Source organism: Corvus hawaiiensis, chromosome 4 (genome assembly GCF_020740725.1).
Source record: "Corvus hawaiiensis isolate bCorHaw1 chromosome 4, bCorHaw1.pri.cur, whole genome shotgun sequence".
NCBI classification, from domain to species: Eukaryota; Metazoa; Chordata; class Aves; order Passeriformes; family Corvidae; genus Corvus; species Corvus hawaiiensis.
Genome location: NC_063216.1, coordinates 68,682,017 through 68,700,068, shown reverse-complemented (window position 1 = coordinate 68,700,068; position 18,052 = coordinate 68,682,017). Strand labels below are relative to the sequence as shown.

Genomic DNA, 18,052 nt, shown 5'->3' with positions numbered 1-18,052 from the left:
TAATGAGTGGATGCTGTTTGAAAGCTGAGTTGTTGTGAATGCTACTGTATGTTTTTTCTTTCATAGCATTAAATAATGAAGCTTTGAAAAGCTGCACCTAAAAAAAGTTGTTCAAGCAGTTGCCCCCCTTTTCTTTTTTTTTCTTGGAAGCTGAAGATAAATAAATATCAATTCTTAATTTCAGGAGTTTCATTTGCAACTTATCAGAAGGGAAGGTGGAGAAAAACATTTAAGAATTATTACCTGTATGCAGAAAACAAAAAATGTTACATTTATGTGAGATTTATGATAAATTAGTTTTGTCTGAAAATACTGAGAAATATCACAGCTGAAGTGGAAATGCAAGTACAAGAAAGTGCAGAAAAGTTTTGAGCCTAAATCCCTCTTCCAAGGATCTCTGGGAGCATCATTAGCATAAGAGTATACTTATTATAACCCCAGTCCATGCTCATTAGTGCCACAGGTCCAGGTTAAAGAAGAAGGAAAATACAATATTACAACTACTGCACACATGTAACAGATGCTGTCTGTCAGCAATATGGGCACAATGAGTAGCCTTTGAGGTTGTTTTGCTTTAATCAAAACAATAATAAAGTGTTCTCATGTGTCAAGTAAAATACAGTACTCACAGAAGCAAATTTGTCTTTCAAAATGTAACACTACAACCACAAAGACTACAGTTTGGAACCTGTTAACAATGCTACCTTTTCTTTCTGTTGTGGCTTCTCCATCTTCTGTGTCACTTTAGGTGGCTAAATTCTTAGGTCATTATTGTATTCATAGTGAGTATATTTAACTAAGTAAAAACTACATTTTGAAGTATAGTGTAGTGTTACAGATGGCAGCTGCTGAATTCCCAGGTAAGCTGTCATGTTCTTGGAGAGTGGAGGACTCTTTTCAGTAGTAGTGGTAGAAAAAAACCCAAAAAACCCTCCATAATGCCCAACTGGCATATTTTCTTCAAAATCTTCTTGAAAATTGTTTGAAAGTAATCCTTCTGAAATGTGGGTGTTTAAAAAAAAAAAAAGAAATTATGAAATGCAGACAGGATTATATGTGGTCAGCTAAAGGATTTTCCATAATCAGTCAAATAAAAAGGATACCATCACATAGGTGGCAACCCAGATTTCCCCTCAATCATAATTGTGGTGAATCTTTTTTTAGTGAAATTTTACTCTGTCTCTAGAATTCATGTCTAGGAGGGAAACTGTTTTCTTATTTTCATATAAGTTAACTAATTTTTGAATCGCAAACTTACCTTTCAAGGGCATTAGTATTCAAAATTTTCTGCTCTGGGCAGTATTTTGTTTTTAAGCTCTGTACATAGTCTAAGAGTGCTGGTTAGCTGTCCTAACACTGTATTTTACAGTCCTTAGTATACAGTGGTAATGTTTGACTGTACCAGTGCCCACAGGTTCACTTAATGAGTGCACCTAACCATGAACTTATTACAAATCTTGCAACAGATGCCAACACAGCAAAAGCAGTGCTCAGTTTGGTCAAATTCTTGTGCAGAAAAACAGAGAGGGAAAGCCAGCTGCAGGCATCATAGCTTTAATTTCCAATGACAAGGTTGCAACACAAAGAGGAAAAAAATTGAAAAATAAGTGGCAATATTTTCCTTTTAAAAATGCATCTACAATCTTTGCTCTGTTACGGAGGCATAATTGCCAGTAAAACCATTATAGAGAGTCCTTGACCTTGAGTTTTTCTGTTCTTTGCTTTCTGTTCGCACTGGCAGCACTGGCCCCAGCAGTGCAGTGGGCAGGACCATGGGTTTCTCAGCCTTCTAGGTCAGACAAAGTCATCTTTCACTTGCACTGAATGAGTGAGTATTCTCTGTGAAACCAGGAAGCAGAGAATTAATCCATACCTGTTTTAAATCAGGATAAGACAACTCAAGTTAGACAACTGAACTAAGCCAGATATGGTTAGGGCTTGTACTCAACCCTGACAGTGTTTAAAGCCAGGCTGGATATGGCCTTAAGTAACCAGTTCTAGTGGGAAGTGTCCCAGCCCATTGTGGGGGATGTTGGAACCAGATGATCTTTAAGGACCCTTCCAATCTCTTAACATTCTATGACTCTATGATTCTAGATAAGAATTTGAATTTTCTATTATACAAGTGTACATCCCTGTGTACACCAAAGAATAGATGGGCCAGAATCACATGACATGAGGATAATGGGTCAATTCTTCCCTCAGAAATTGTAGCCCCTGGGAATGAGATGAATTGGTTGGGTTTGTGATCCTTACATTTCTCTATTTTTGCTAATGCAGTGCCCCTTTCTACTAATTTAGAAAAGGCCATGTAACCCTGAGAGTCAAGTGCTGCCTTCTATAAGTGTCGCAGCTCTCAGTGCCATAAGAAATTGATTTTCCCTGCATTGCCAACAGAAATGATATGCATATATCCTGGGGCAGGATGTACAATTGTATTTGCAGCAGTCAAGATGCAGCTGTTAACAAGGTAGTGTTGGAGGAAAGAAAAGTTCCTCATTTTCCAAATTCAGAAGACCTAGCTGAAGTTTATGTCATGCATTTTCTTCCCCTTTTTCTGTTGTGTAGGTTTTTAGCACTTTTCATATCCTAAACTTACTCCTGAAGGTATTTAGGAGCACTAACCATTGTGGTTGTCCTACAACACAGAAAAGTAAGGCATGGTGAAAAGGGGTAGCTGTCAGCACTGTCTGACACTATCCATCCAAATCTAGGGATCTGGAGAAAGGCCACAAAACACGTTGGGCTCTGAATGCTATGGGCAGACAACACCTTAATCATGCTGCATCTTGTGCTTGGTAGTGTTCCCAGCAAACTGCAGTTGCCATGTGGGCAAGCAGCTTTCCAGTCTTCACTAATGTGAGAAGAGGTAGCTCTAACTTTGTGTCATCGCAGGAATAAAGCTTTGAGTAGAGTACGTCACAGGAGAACAGTCTTGATAGTGACAGTCATGGTCGGACCTGTCTCCTTTGATATGTCCTTCCAAGCAACTGCAAATTCCATTTCTTTAAGAGCTGGAAAAATAGTGTAGCTGTGGTTGAAAATAGAATCTGTGTGTGCTTCCTTTCCAGACAGGGAATGTGAAATGATAGTGGAAAACACTGTAATTAAACCGCACCATAAAAAGTCAAGGACAAGCTGATTCATAAAAGTAAAAAGTCATCCATTAATTTGAAGAGATGCTCATCCTCTGGGATATAACTTCAGGTTGACAGTAGCTCAGATGAGTTGGTCTGTCCTGCTGCACCAAAGGAGGGTGCAGCCCATAAATGCATTCTTCACAGTGAAAGTGGGGGAAAAAATAGCTTTAAAAACATGATGGGGATGAGGAAGCTTCCTTCCTAGTCTTTGAGTTTAGAAAAAAAGGAATGATGTAAGAATAGAGAGGACTGGGTATATGGATCAGCCTTACAGCAGTGGATATTGCAGTATTACCATTAGCACAGAAGTTGCAGGAAGGATGTTTTATTTAAGACATTTGTTATCAGCACAGGAAAAAAAGTTATGTTTGTAACTGAGCCATATACTATATGTGAGTGACCAAGGGCAAGAAATGGAATCATTATGAGCAGCAGTTTCCCACATGGCAAATCATGATAACAAATCCTTTTTCTCAGCTTGCCTGCTGACGCTGTGGGGACTCTGTTAGGTGAATAGAATTAACACTGCATTGCAAATATGAAACATATGAGCACTTAATAAGTCACTTATGTCACTTCTTCTGTGACTTATTTTTTTCCATCTTCTGTGAATAGATTCATGTCATTTAGATTTAGGTCATCTTGAGTCAATTTAAATAAGAGCTTCATTTTCAAATATAGTTTTGTTGTATTGTATTTTAGTATAGTCTGGTCTATATATAAATTTAACCTACATGCTGCAATATTGTCTGTGTACTGTTGAAATGTCACTTCTTACAGCATGCTTATGTTTATCGTCTAGTCCTCTTCCCAGAAGAAAAAGTACATGCAGTGATTTTTCAAGTTTTCTTTTCTTGGTGTTGGTTTTGTTTATCATATACAGTAAAAGTAGAGCCATTAGCTTATATTTCTGTGATACTAAAGTCAGTAAAATATGTTTATACCTGAAGCTGCAGGGGAATTCACACTTTCAGACCTGAAGAAATCTTCATCTGAAAAACAGTGCAAAACAAACAAGGTCTTTCCCTCTGTCAGAGAAGTGTAATATATTGGGAAATCTTAGTTACTCATAATCTAGTTCACAGGTACCAATAACAAGCAAAAAACTTCTGGAGGTGTGTAAGACTTTTCTCTACTGATGACAGGTGTTATCATAGTTCGTATTTCTTCTAATACCTTTTATTTTGGTCACAATAATTAGTAAATACTGAAATAAATCCCCATTACATACCTAGGTTTTCATACGAGGTTTCTGATTTCCAAGCTGAGGAAAGAGTTGCGGAATTCAAGTGAGCAATAACTCTGTGTTGGTTGAGGGTAGCCCAAGCTCAGAAGCTCTCTGTGCATAGTTCTGCTGCTCTGAATAAGGATGTGTGGTATACCTGACTAATCTATATTTGGACAAATATGAAGCCTTTCAAAATATTTTTTGAAAAATGAAAGAAATTATAATTTTTTTTCTTCTAAAATGTATATAGCCAAGAAAATTCAAAGGGAAAATGTGTGCAACAGCTTTGCCAATGGTTTAATATATTTTCCTTACAAGTTTGTTCAGTGTCAGAAGTATCTTACAAGAGGTATTGTCAGTTAAAGAGCTGCCAGTTTGACATCATTTGGAGCTATTGTTAGGATAAAATAACCTGTGCTTAGCACACCATATTGCCAAGAAATGTCTGCATCACTGGAAATAACACTACCTAACTTTAATGACTACTTTATTCTTCCAGAGTTAGCTGTTGCTTAGACTTTGCTGGTTCAGAATAGAGCTATGCAGAGCTTGAAAAAAGTGTTCTTGTTGTTGTGTATCTAATGGAGCACACCTCCAAAGTGTACTTAAATCAAAATCATTGGCATCTCAAGCAAAATCAGGTAATTACATGAGATGAGGGCCCTGCTGTGTTGCATGCAGCCCAGCCACATGTACCAGAGGATGAGAAAGTGGCACTGCTTCCAAAAACTGACAGCCTAAATAGAAGAGACAAAGAACAGCTGATAAAAAAACCTAGAGCACCAACAATGCCTAAGTTGTCCTGCATGAGGTAGAGTGGTGGTTAAACTGTTCCCTGTGGACCTTGCTTTCTTTTCCATTGCTACATTCAGTATTCCTAATTACCTGCTGGAAATGAATGCAGGACAGTGACCTTTTTTTCTGAGGACACTGGGAATGCCTGGTCCAAAGAGTTTGGCATATGCATCTTTGTATTGACTTTTCCAGGTTATTTTATGGGACTTTTTGTCTGTTTTAGAGCAGGATGGTAAAGGTTGCAATCAGCACTGTGCTTCCTCTCCATTAGTTTGTACAGAGCATTGCCTGTGCTCAGAGCATCTTCAGGCTGCAGGCACTTCATTGCCTTCAGCAGGAAATGGATAAAAATAAAACCAGAGAAAAAACAGTTTTTAACATTTATTTATCACAGTGAACTGCAATTTTAGTTAAGGTCTAGGGTAAACAGATGTCCCAACTATATCTACAAATTGCAACACAGATGAAAAATACTGTACTGTGTGTTAGTCATGAGAGAGAAAATGTACATCATTTCTGTCTTTTTTTCGTAGAAACTTCTCAGTTCTACATATTGGGGATATCAACTCTTGGCTATTCAGTGACTAAATACTCACCTTATAATAACTAAGGTATCCAAAGAAAATAAATACTGTTCAAGATGAAGTGGGGAAGGAATGTGTCTGATGTGGTGTAACTGTAGTAGGAAGTGAGAAGAGTTGTAACAAAATGAAGAGCAGTAATTGTGTACTGCTTCTGATACTGCAACTTGAATGTTCCATAAAGGTTGTATGAAAATATTAGGATGCTTGCATTGGTTGTAGTTCAGTGAAACAGTTCTGTTTCTCACAGATCTTTGCACCCAAATCACATCTGTAAGACACTGAGGCTGCTAATTCTGTCCCCTACTCCCATTCTTTCCACTCCTTCATTCCCTCCTTTCTGCTCCTTTAAATACCATTCTTTTCTCCCATTTTAAAACACAAATCATACAAAATCAGTAAATATTTTTTATAATTTGGTGCCGATATAAATTCTTTTTCTAACTGGTAATCTGAGGCCCTGCCAACTGGAAAGTTGATACAATACCACTAAAGTCACTAAAAGTTTTTGCAGTAAAAAAAAGATAAGAAAATGTTCTGGAATTGCAAACTTAATCTTTCTAAAGCAGTTTTCTTACAAAAGTATATCACATATCTTCCTTAAGTGATGTTATCTGGCATGTGATTTAGAGACTAATGTCAAGCAGCTTGGGTTGCTCATCATATCTGTGTGGAATTATTTATATGTGATATAGCACATGCATAATTCCAGATGAGAGTTTAGTTACAATATTTGTGCTGATTGTCCCCAGGAATTTCTACATGTTTATGTAAACTATGAGGAGACTCTCAGGTGTTGCAAAATGGGTTCTCTAATTCACATAATTCCAGAAAGGATAAAGGATAGTGGCAGTTCTAAATGAATTTTGATGATAGCACTAATTTATTGATTACTTGCAAACTAGCAGCAAACTAGAAGGGCAATAGCATGGGTCTTATGAAGTACCTTGCCTCAGCAGAACAAGAATAGCAAATAGAAGAGGCCACAAATAACTTACTTCACAAGTACAAGTCACAGTTCTTGAGTAGCCTAAAGCAGCTTGAAGTTTGTGTAGAGGCTGTATCTCCCTATGACAGTAGGCTTTTCAAGCCTGAAGGTTTTAGATACAGTACTGACCTTTCTCCTTAAATAACCAAAGTATCTTAGAAATCTTGGAATTACAAATATGATGAACAAAACTTGCAGCACTGTTGAATGTAAGTGTTCCTATGATTTCTAAAGCATTTTTTTATTTCCTACATGAACTTTCCAAATTACCTTTTGATGTTAAAATATTTTTAAATATATCCTTTAAAATGTAGCCTCCATCTGCAGTCAAATAGGTCAAAAAAATTTTTTTTTTCTTAAGGTAAGCTAAGATATTTTAAATATCTGTGTTTTCTCTCAGTCTGGAGAAGATAAACTGTCAGAGACAGTGGATAATCTTTACTTGTTTTTTTTTTATCTGAAGAGCAGCTGAACAATGAACAGTGGAACAACAACAGCTGTCCTTAGAAATTCAGATCAACAACAAAAAAAAAGAGTGCTATAAAAGAATCACTATTCTGAATTGAATGACTAGTTAAACTACTAAATCCATATTTGCATCATTGAATAAAAAGGTCCAATATCAATTTTGGCAGGATGTGCTGCTTTTGTTTTTGTTCTCTTCTGGGCCTTTCATCTACAACCACAACAAAAGCAAATCAGTGGTAGTGATAATGGATGTCCTCGTGAATTGATCCTCTGGTGCATACTGAGAAATTTATGTGAATTGGTAAGCAGTTGGCCAAGTTCACCAAATAACCAGCTTCTCACGTTTATGTCTCTGAACTGCACCTGCAGATCAGTAGCCTCCTCACACCACCTGGAGCCCAGGTCCTTCTTGATTTGTTTGGGCACTGTGCTCTGTGCCACCACTCCCTCCTTTAAAAAACGTCACTACTTACATTAATGAGAATATATAACTTTAGATCTTTTTTCACTATTTAATATTTTGTCATGTCCCCAACTGTAGAGAAGAAGGCACATCTTTTTTCATATTTTCTGTGTCTTACAAAAAAGAGACAGAATTTCAACCTTCTGTGCATAGTAAGCCCAGGTAAATGGACAAGTGTCTCTAGTGGCACCATGTTTTAGATTCAAAAGTACCCTGGCTCAAATAAATCCCTTTAAGAAAAAACATTAGAGAATGAAGATTACAGAGGTGCTGTAACACCTGAAGAGTGAAAAAGACTTTGGTTTCATCAGTAGGGGTGAGAATAATTTATAATTTAGTGGCTGAAAAACTGTTATGAGGAAACTCCTTTTCAGCAAGTCCTTATCTTTTTATTTTCCTGTATCCTGAGGATACTGCTGTCCTGGTTTTGACCCATGACAGTTTGTCAAAACTTTGTATTTATCCTTTATCTCCAGGTTTTGATTCTAACCAATGCATTTTTCTTTTTCTAATGTATTACTGTTATTAACACATCAACCTCTTGACTAGCTATCAATCTATTATGGATTATTCAAATAATTCTGTCAAATTTATTTCAATGAGTCTGAATAGAGAAACTTTCTTACTGTGGAGATGGCAGAAATATATTTTGGTTAGAAAAAAATAATTATAATAATGCAGAGGTTCCAGACTGTATTTCATATGAAAGGAGGGATCTGGATTTAAATACAGAACAGTGTTGTAATTTTAGCTTTTAAATTCTTGTCTTTGAATTTTAAAAGCTTGGCATGGACATATATCACAGGGTCTAGAAAACACTATGCTTTCCAGTTAAGATATTAGATTTTTTAGTACTAAACTTCACAATAAATTACATTTGCTATTATTTTATCAATGTGCCTTTGTTGAAACTAATCACTAATACCTATAATACATTGCTAAGTTATTTTCACATTGCTCACAAAAATAGTGGTTCATTTTATATGTAGGAAAGCATGAAATTCACTCTAGGCTGCTGAAGGTGCAGTCTCCACATGTGTTGTAGTGGCCTTTAGCTAGTGGCAAGATGCACACCAGCACTCAGTTTAACTCATCTGTAATTTCTGATTCCCCGTTTTGGTTTTGACTGGTTGTTGAGCTTTCTTTTTCAACTTGGTACTGCTATGATTTCTTCAATTCATATTGGTACTGACTTGAGTAGATGCTTGACCAATTATTTCATTTGGCATTTGTTAATACAGGGAAACACAGAAATGTCTTCTTTTTTTTCTTTTTCTTTTTTTTTTTATGGTTTAAATCAAAACCACCCAACCTCTTATTGAAAAAATTGAAGTTTTTTTTCTGCAGAAGAATCTGTGGAGCCCTTCCTGGAAAGCTTGATCGCAGGTGTGTCAGAAATCTTGCAGTAAAGCTCTGCCCTGCTATGATTCATTCATTTCACAGAACACTTCATTTAATTGGCAAATGTACATTGCATTGTACTCCTTCATTAAAAGCTCTTAGAACCCAGAGAACAGGCTGTCACTTAATTGCCTTTAATTCATTGGGAAATGTATGCTATGGTGGCACTCAAAATGGTGATTTGGCAAGATTTCCTTTCTTACGTAAAAGTAGAACTTACTTTTATGTACAATATCCTCGTAGTAGCAGCATCTATAAAAAAATTCTCTTGTTCCCTTAGAGATGTCCTGCTTTGACTTTCTCGAAAATGCTGAATGATTCTGAGCCTCTGTACGTTGTTAGCTCCATATTTCTAAACCATGGCTGACTCCCTGCTCAGAAAACTCGTGGATTGGTGTCTGACTCTGAGCCTTCAATAACTGGTCAGGGAAAGGAAGCTTTTGACTGCAGGCTGTAGGTTTTACACAGGTTGCAGAAGGTGGCTTTAACCAAATCTGGTGCTTAGGGCATGGAACTTTGTAACTTTAGTCTGTACAATAAGCAAGGCACTTTCCCAAATATACTTCAAGGTTTATGTCCTCTAGATAAGCTAGTGCAGCTACCTTCTCAAGAATAGGATAAAAATCAGGCTGGGTTCATATTTCTCTCTCTTCTGAGTCCTGTGAGGACATGGTGAAAAGTACAGCTGAGTAGTGAGTCATTCTACTATTCAGGGTTTCATTCAAGGAATACGTGAAATGTAAAGTTCCCCATCAATTACCAAAGATAAAGATTATTCCCCCTTGTGTATCATGTAGAATGAGTCTAGCTGTAATATATATTATCTAATCTTTAGTTTATCTTTGTGTGCTTCAAAAATAATGATTATTTCCTATAAAGCTTCAAAACTTGCCATGAGATCATCAGTCACTTTTATCTACAGTGCAAATGCATCTGTACTTGTATTAAGAGTTTGGCACCAACTATTTAAATTACTATTTAAATACACAGTTAAAATTGTACTGACTCAGAAACATCACACTTGGAGCCAGAAACAATTTCATAATCTAGATTGTAAACTGTCAGAGAATAGTTGTTGTTCTGTTTTTGTACTTTATAATGCAATGTCTTGGAAGAAAGTGATAAATTTTGGAGAAAATGCTTCCTCTCATCATCTGCACAAAAAGAGAGCATCTAATTACTCATTTCCTGTCATTATCTTCAATTTGCATCTCCTAACTCTGGTACGTCTGGTGGGTTTTTGCTGAGAGTTTTAATTGTCAGAATCTTCTGAGTAAGATACAAGTAGTTTCTGTCCTAAATCAGAACTGTTCGGTCTGAACTGGAGAAATCAAGTGGAAAAAAATCCAAGATATCTGGGGGATTCAGTGGTGACCTTGCTTCCACCAGCTTACACATTTAAAAACAATATTAGAAATCCACGTGGCATTGTGTTTCTAAGAGCATTTTTCCCTACACAGTTGAGCAGAGTAACCTAGCTCTAAGTTTAGAAAAATTTATTTCTGATAAGTAATTCCTACTTTATTGAAATTCTTTTAAAATTATGAAAAAGCAGTAAAGTCTAAAAGAAAAGACAAGGCATCTGCAAGATGCAATTATATTGTCTCTCTTTGTCCCTCTTTATTAAATGTGGAAGGTTTGAGCAACAATAATAAACATGAGAAAATGTTAGTTCTTGTATAATCATCCATTAGCATCATAAAGGAGAATTCTGAAGAAAGATTAAAGGTTTGTCTTTTAAAAAGAAGAAGGTTACAGATTTAAGTTCTCTCTTCTACAAAACAAGGAAGCTTGAAAGATGAACATAAAGGAAAATGAAAAAGCAAAACAGAAGGGTTTGTTCAACAAGGGAAAGTGGCAGAATCTGCACCTGGGATGGGGCATCCCTGGATGTACAGACCTAGTGGGGAATGAGAGGCTGGAAGGCAGTGCCACAGAAAGAGACCCGGGGTCCTGGATGATACAAAGTTGAATGTGAGTCAGCTCATTAGTCACTGCACCCTTCTAATGGTAATTTTCACTGAGTTTGAAAACATGGAGGGTTGCTGAGGCCATGTGTTTAACTGCATTATGGCCAGAGGTCAGATCATGCTCTCAGAGGAAGGCAGAAGCTTTCCTGACTTGGGCAAGAGCTTCTTGAGGATCATGGCATTGTTGCCATTGTTAACGACACACTATGTCATAAACTGCAATATAAAGTGCAATAACTGGGTTTTTTCTCTGCTTTGGAAATGTCTGTGCTCATAAACAGTTACCGAAGACTAGGCACAAGTTTAAAGAATTTTAAAGGATAATGATGGATTTGGAGAGACAGTAAGCTCTGAGCAAAAAATGCACCTCCTATCCTCCCATGGAGCGACACCTTACAGGTATCAGGGTACATGACACAGTATTAGACCATGAGGAAGCCATCTCTGGAGCCCTTTGGGTGGTGGAGGGAATACCAAAGATAACTGTAGAAAGTAAATTTATAAGCAGTTGGGTGATAAATTGGAAATTTTCTACAGTTTCCTGGGTTTTGTTAATACCCAATCTGAAATGAGATCATTGTTTTAGACTGAAGATCACCTTAAATCCAGTTAAAAATATACATGCAGTCAAAAGAAAAGGCTTTCTATTTCATTTCTTGACGTATTTTCTGATGTGATTACTATTTATTTACCCATTTCTGCTCTGACCAATCTTAAGGGAAGGAAGAAAACTACCATCTTAGGTTGGCTTAAGCAGTGAAAATAAACTGCAAGTCACTTGAGGGGTTCTTTTAACCCACTGGGTAAGAACTTAAGGAAAATTACATAGGAAGTGTACAGAGGAATAGTCAATAACTTCAAGCACAATTTTTACTGTTCAAGTGAAATATCATAATGAACTTTCATTGAGTTAAAGTGAGAATTAATTTCATTCTCTATGTCCCTGGTAGAATTTTGTTAAATTATTGCAGGCCTCAGCTTTCTGCAGCTTAGAAAATAATGCACCTCTTCCCCTGACAATACTGTGAGGTTTATAGCAGCTTAATTTTCTTTTCATTATGTAATTCCAAGTAGGACCTATAAAGATGTGATCTGCTCAACACTAACAATCCTTCAAAGCTAAAGCTTGAACAAATCAATGTCTTCAGGTCCATTAAGCACAAAGCACATCACGTTCCTGAACAAAAGGATTAATTGGGGTGTAAGAGTACACAGAAGTAAAACAATGAGTAATTATGGAAACTAAATTCAACTAGATTCAACCTGATTATTCCAGAAGTCATACACAGGAGGCTCTGTAGTGCTCTGGCTCTGTGTTCTTCCACTCCATTTTTATTCTGGTGCAGGTCATGGCACAAGATCTTCTCTTCCTGTTATGTGGTCCAGCAGAAGTGTTTTAAATGGGTTCACAGAAACTGCTTGTAATTTAGTGCCATATCAGTGCAGAAAGAGGAGAGAAGGGGGATTTTAGTGACAGAGAGAGGAACATTTAAAATGGTTTGATCTGGTTTTTTAGGTTCAAACCATGTATGTACCTCACTGTGCAGAGCTGCTCTGTTCCCCATGGTTGTGTGCTGTCACTGTTCAGACAGTATTGTGCAGTACTGCAGCATGTGACAGACAGTGAAATCTGTCTCCATGCAATACTCCATATGGTGCTGTAGTCTCCCTTCATATCCCAGTTCTCCTTTCACACCCCAAAGAGACATCACAGAAAATGTGGGAACACGATTTCCTTGGCCAGTATGGAGTGTCCTCATCAACAGTGCACAGTCCTAAGCATTTCAAGGTAATGGCTGTGTCTGTCCTAGAAAAAACAGATGGAAATTAATAGAAAATAGTGCCCCTCTAAGCTGGTGGAAAGGGATTTATTTCCCTTCATCTCCACTTACGAAAACATACGATGTGGTTAAATGTTCCATTAGTTTGTCTCCACTACTCCATCCATCTCTTACAGAAGTGTACTTCCAAGTTTATTTACCAATGATGTGTGTTTCCAACTTTAAGATAGGAAAACTGATTCTAAATTATATAGCCCAGCTGAAAAATACCACATCATATTGGCAAATATTATTCTGCACTATTATATCAGGGCAATATTTAATATATGTTCCTCAGCAGCATATAGATTTTTTGAAGTGGTTTTGGGGCTTTGGGTGGTTGGTTTTTTGGTTTGGGTTTTTTTTTTTTTTTTGGTCTGTTTATTCGTTTAGTTGTTAGGGCTTTTGTTGTTGTGGTTGTCTGTTTTGCTATGGCCTGGGGGTTTTTTGCTTTTGTTCTTGGTTTTTTTTCATGTTCTGTGTCGTATTATTTAAAATATTAGCAGCCAAAGTTTTTGGTTATGTTCTCTTTGTCCTTCTTAGATTCAGGATTCTCCAGCTGTTTTGTTAAATCTGGGCCATATACTACTCCTCCTTCTGTGTCACTAAAAAGCTTGAGCAGAAGAAAACAGGCACAGCCCTATAGTGTGGAAGAGACTAGCAGTAAGGAGTTCACCCTCACCTGCCCCTTACCCTCCAGCTCCATAATAAGTTCTGCAGTAGCACAGGGGACAGATGAGTATCAATAATCAGTCTGCTCTAACTTCATGGGTTCCCTCATCAAGGCCAGAAGTACATGAGCATGACTTGCCTGTTCATTCTCTGCAGGCAGCATGAGAACCAATATCACTCTGCCAAGAATTTGAGCTTGTTTGCAGTCCACAGAGGCAAGGATTTGATTGTCTGAATGTCACTGTATCCAGTAATGTGCAAAGAAAAGGGGTTGGCAATCAGATAAACCCCTTCTTAACTTCTTAATTTTCTTTTCAGTTTCATCTGTTTTATTTTTTTCTCCTAAATTGTATTATTCAAATGAAAATTCAGTGCATGACAACTAAAGCATGCATAATAATTCTTTTTCTCTTTAAAAAGGCTGAATTTTCTATTTATCCCCTGGTGCTTCAATCTATGAAAATGTTATATTAATTATGTTTTTCCCTATTGATACTGCCTGCAGTTATGCAGTTATTGTATTCATGCATGTTGAGAGAATGCAATGCCTGCATGGATTGCGGATGCCAAGGGATCCATGCGTCCTTGGTGGGCCACACACAGCGCTTTGTAAGATCAAGGTCCAAAGTGTAGTGCTCACAAGGACTTTGGTGGAACAGAGGACTTGGGAGTGTCAAAAGCTGTGCCTTACTGATGTAATAGCTGAATTAGGTCTGCAGGAGAACTCTTCTCCTCCTCTTTTGAAACTTATTCTGTACAATGAATTTTAAATTATTACTCTTTAAGAGTTTCCATTAGTCTGAATACTCACCAGCAACAATTTCTCCACTGATGTCAATCAGTGTAACTTCATTACTGCTGGGGATTTTCAGAAATTAGCACAGTTTCAGGCTTTAACCTTGTTATGATAGCCAGGAAACATCAAGTTCCTTTTCCAAATGATTACCGAATGCTAACAGCTCTCTGGATGTTACTGATGGAGATTGGCACAAATAGCTTTGTTCATTGTTCAGCTAAATACGTTTCTGAAATATCAAAATAATTAAATTGGAAGTTTTGTAGCATTTTTCTGTAGAGACTTGTAAATTGCTTTGTTCTCCTAAATTACAAAAGAAATTAGCTAAAAGTTTAATCATAGAACTGTAAAAGGTTGCAAATCTGAAAAGCAGGAGCAGCTTTATTGTTTTCTTTAAATAATGTGCTGTTATTGTCATTTGCATAGTTTAAAAACAAACAAGAAAAGCCCAAAACCCAATGCTCACCTGCAGGTTTAAATTAAGAAAGCCGTTTTCATTCATTTTTATGTTTTTGAAATAATTCACCTTTGCAGGCTAATTTTGCAGCATAGTGAAGTTTGTCGTAATTGCTGCCTAGGAAGGGATACCTTTGCCAAGGTCATTTCTGTCACTTCTCCTTATTTGTTTCTTTAACCTTTACCTCTGAGCATAAATGTCATGTTGTGGCTTAAGCACTATTATAAGCAGTAGCATGCCTGAGTGCAGCTGTAATTGATGATCTACCTATTCTACCCTTTGCAAAATTGGTGCAGGCTTCACAGCTAAACCCAGGTGCACTGATCACAGTTAGGGGCAATGTGGAAAACTGCAATTCTGTGTGGTCTCATTTTCATAAACGTTATTTTGATGGGGCTATTTTAGCCCACATGTGCTTCTGAAAACAGAAGCAGAGCAGTAAGACCCTGGGGTAGCACTGTTCCCATAGGCAAGAGTATTTATTTCCTTGAAATAAAGTGTGTGAGACAGTATTTTTTTATGACAAGAGGAGCAAGATCATGTTTTATCTTACCATCCTTTGAAGAAATCCATGATAAATCAAGACTTTTTGAGGAGCAAATGTAAGTCACAGGATTCAATTTCTTCAGTGACAATTTTTGGACTAGGAGTGACTTTTGTAGAGAAGGAATTCAGGCTTTTCCAGGTACTTTCACAAGAGAGCACAAGCAAGGTCAAACGAAAGAGGTGAGAGTGAGCCAGGTCCACAGTTTGGTAAAGAAGACTAAACTTAGAACAGAAGCAGAGAAAAAGAGAATGGAAAGAAATAAAAAGAGTTGGCAGTGATGGATGATGAGATAACAGAGATGAGATTCAACAACTGAAATCTGATTCCCTTCTGGAGTAAATAGCTGTGTAAACAGCCTTTTGGCCAGAGGAAAGGTTGAACTATATCTTTCAGACTAAATAGGACCTGAGGTAGAAAATACATTGCAGTGTGGCTTTTGCAGTCAGTAGGATGAGTGTGACAGGCTAAAGAGCACAGAAAAGAATGTGAGAGGAGCAATCCAGGAAGGTGGTGAATGGAGTTGGTGTACAGCTTGGCTGTAGATGGCACAAAGGAAGATGGCATTAAACGATCAGAAGGAGTAGGGCAGATACAGCAGAAAGACTTCAAAATAGAATCTTCAAAGTTGGAAAAGACCTTTAAGATCATCAAGTCCAGTCATCGACCCAGCACTGCCACCATTTTCACCACTAAACCATGTCTTCAAGTGCCATATCCACACGTTTTTTGAATATTTCCAGGGAAAGTGACTCCAGCACCTTCCTGTACAGCTGTTCCAATGTTTGTCCATGAAGAAGTTTTTTCTGGTATCTAATCTAAGCCTCTCTTGGCATAACTTGAGGACATTTCCTCTCATCCTGTCACTTGTTACCTGGGAGAAGAGACCGACACCCATCTTGCTACAACTTCCTTTCAGGGAATTATAGAAAGTAATAAGGTTACTCCTGAGCCTCTTTTTCTCCAGGCTGAGCAACCCCAGTCCTGTCAGCCACTCCTCATCAGACTTGTGCTCCAAACCCTTCGCCAGCTCCATTGCCCTTCTCTGAACATTCCAGCACCTCAATGTCCTTCTTGTAGTGAGGGACCCAAAACTGAAGAAGGATCTGAGGTGTGGCCTCACCAGTGCTGAGTACAAGGGGACAATCATTGCCTGGTCCTGCAGGTCACACTATTCCTGTCACAAGCCAGGATGCCATTGGCCTTCTCAGCCACCTTGGCACACTGCTGCATCCTCAAAAGGGAGCAAACATCCGCAGCCTGGCCCAACTCAGGATAGGGATTGTAGGAAAATCAGAAATCTTATTGAGGGACAGCAGCTGCCCAAATAGTGCCTGATGTGCAGCTATGTTGATAAGACATAAGTTTCCTCTCTGAAGTACTGGCTGGATGAGATCTAGTGGGTGCTCTGGGAGGCTGCAGCACTAGTGTAGGCATCAGCCAGGGCACTGCAGCCCTCCTCAGGCTGTGTATGAGCTCTGGTACCATTCCAACACCCCCCAGGTACCTCCCCAAACTGCAGGCAGGGTGAGCCTGCAGTTGCACTTGTTCTTGGTGGTTTTCTGCATAAGGACTAGGAATGTGTGAGATGAGGCTGCAGAGTGATCATGGGTTCAGAGATGGCAGCATAGAAGATGGACAAGGGGGGCATGAGGTTCTCTAAGGTAAATGAAAATAGGAGGTTATATTTTTCACAAGACTGATTGAAGTGGCAAACCTGTGGGGAAAGTAACATGTGACAGGATTATTAAAGATTTCATTATAATAGAAACAAGAAAGGACATGAATTAAAACGGCTGAACTATGACGTTTTCTAATTTTTAGCACTATGGTTTATAAATGTAGGCATTTTCTTCTGTCATAAGTTACAGTGTAGAAATAGTCATGAAACATAGTTAATTTTTTTTTTCCTTGCAGGAGAAAATAACATTTTAAGGGGGGGGTCTAAAAAGAATTTTAGGTTTTTATCTTAATTTGTTTCTGCTTATAGAACTGGCAACACTAAACGGTAGTCTGGGAAAAAGGGAAGTTTTCAAGCTCGCTTTAATGTAAGATAACTACGGCTCTCAGTAAGTGTAAAGACTGAAACAATTTCTTAATAGAGAACCCATTGCTTCAAACGTTAAAAGAAAAAATTTAGTTGCCATTCTCAAGGAGACTTTCTTCCCATAAATTTACACTTTTTTTCAAATCTTTAATTAGTTTTATGCAATCGTTCTGATGTTGTTGGAGGAAAGAAAAATAATAAAATACGGCAGTTGTAGCTTGAAACTTAAAGTGATACAGAAACAGATAAATAAAGATTCTGAAAAAGTAAAGGCTTGCATAGAGCATATCTAGCCCAATGTCTGTAAAACTGAGATTATGTTGTTTATTTACAGCAGTTGTGTAAAGCTTATGTGAGTCATTAAATAATTAATAACATGTGAGATTAACTAGTTCCTGATCTTTGTGCCAAGCAGGCATTTAGGTATGGGCTGGCAAAGTCAGTAGCATTCTTTAAAAAAATACAGTGGAGCTATGTTAAAGGAGAAGAAAAATAATTAATATTTTTTAATATCGGTTGATGTGGATTATGCTCTTTTAAACCCAAACATTTCTCCAGGGTTTCTCTTAAACTCAGAAGTGTTTGAGATGCATTGAGAGTGCTGGGATAGCTCAGAAATACATTGCAATGATATCCTTTTTAAAATGAGAGATGTTTTTGTTTAAATGATATTGTGAACTGA

General features: G+C 37.6%; 1 protein-coding gene and 1 long non-coding RNA gene across 13 annotated transcripts in view; one reads left to right on the top strand and one right to left on the bottom strand.

The window, feature by feature from the left end:
* The window catches only part of MAGI2 (membrane associated guanylate kinase, WW and PDZ domain containing 2), a 727,751-nt gene that overhangs the window by 219,339 nt on the left and 490,360 nt on the right, over positions 1 to 18,052 (top strand). The window lies entirely within an intron of this gene.
* Positions 4,123 to 16,279, bottom strand: LOC125324600. The gene is made up of 4 exons (XR_007203046.1): positions 16,163 to 16,279; positions 11,060 to 11,065; positions 8,210 to 8,212; positions 4,123 to 4,132 (listed from the first exon to the last, which is right to left on the bottom strand). It is a non-coding gene; the product is annotated as an uncharacterized LOC125324600 (long non-coding RNA).